We start from the raw sequence: 1,571 nt of genomic DNA, 5'->3' as shown, positions 1-1,571 counted from the left end.
TTCATGAGAAAATATTTTCAAGTCCCCTCTCTTAATGTTTCTTTCCCAAACTTTTCTTTTCCTTTTATGGTATTTATATGTTAATACCCAATTTGNACGTTAAATTTATTCTTAAAAAGATAAAAAATGTTTTTTTTTAAATAATTTGAAAAACTAAAAAAATTTAAAAAGGTAAGAAAAATAATAATAAAAGATTTGCAAATGAATTAAAAAAAAGTAGAGAAAAAGAAAAAAAAAGAGAAAAGAAAAAAAGGTGGAAATAAAAAGCAATAATATAAGGGATAGAAACAAAACAAAAAGAATGGATCCCTTTTGTTTAATCTAGGTTTAATAGGTTCGGAGGTCCCTATATTTTGGGGTTTGTTTCAATTGAGTGTTTTAATTTTGAAATTGATCAATTAGGTCTCTAATTTTGTTAATTTGATTCAATAAGACTTTTTTCGTTAACGGTAGATTAATAAGTTTTTTACGCTGATGCTTTCAAGTGGGACAGTTTCAAGTGTATAGGTAGATTAAAAAATTTTAAAATTATTTGCAAATAAATTAATAAATGAAAAATTAGGGTTCTTGGCTGGGTTTCGTGGTTCTTGGCTGGGTTTGTGGATGAAAGCAAAGAAAGAATGTTATGCTAATCGGCTTCGGCCGGAGAAGCTTATCGTCAATGGGTTGCCCCTCAAGCCGGATGAGATGGCCGATTTCGCAGATTTCCCCTCCAGACCCAACTGGCCCAAACCCCTCATTGCCACGGTCACGGCCAACCACCATAACCACCCTGGATGCTCCACCTGCGCCACCAACAGCCACCACGACCCCAAACGAAGCAGAAACACCCTCCCCCTGCGAGATCGGGAACACCCAGAAACAAAATGCAGAACAACTCACCATGTTCACGAGATCAATCCCAAAACGGAGAGAAGGAACCTCCGCCGCGCCTTCGCTGCTACACGCACCAAACCGTTCTACCTGTACAAAAATCCCAACCACCACGCGAAGGAGAAGGGAAAAGTAAAGCTTTCCCTCCTTACGATGTTGTCCAGAACTAGAAAAGAGAAAAGGGAAAGAATTTTCCTCTGCCTAAAGGAGAACCCTCTAGGGTTTCTGCGTGAGCCTGAATCAAAGAAGGGAAGAAGAAGGTTCGTGATAGGGTTTTAAGGCTCAGGAAATTTGTTTTGAATTTTAATCCACCTATGCAGTTAAAACTGTTCCACCTGGAAGCATCAGTGCCACATTTTATAAAACTTCACCTTAGTTAACGGAAAGGGTCTTATAGAATCAAATTGACAAAATTAGAGATCTAATTAATCACTTCCAAAATTGGAGGACCTAATTGAAACAAACCCCCAAATATAGGAACCTCCGAACCTATTAAACCTTTAATCTAACTTTCCAAAAACTCTGCTTCATTCTCACACCCCAACTTTCCTATTTACACTCCTTCTAGCAGCTCCAAAACAAAACATTATTTTCTCACTCCCTTATTTTTCTTTTTCAACCACTTTCACTAATGGGCTGTTGAACCAGATGTTATTCTATTCCCTATCACTCCTCCATTTTATATTCACACTCCCCAT

The sequence above is a fragment of the Vigna radiata genome, chromosome 4, assembly GCF_000741045.1.
Source record: "Vigna radiata var. radiata cultivar VC1973A chromosome 4, Vradiata_ver6, whole genome shotgun sequence".
In the NCBI taxonomy this organism is placed as follows: Eukaryota; Viridiplantae; Streptophyta; class Magnoliopsida; order Fabales; family Fabaceae; genus Vigna; species Vigna radiata.
Note: the sequence above shows the minus strand (reverse complement) of the source record.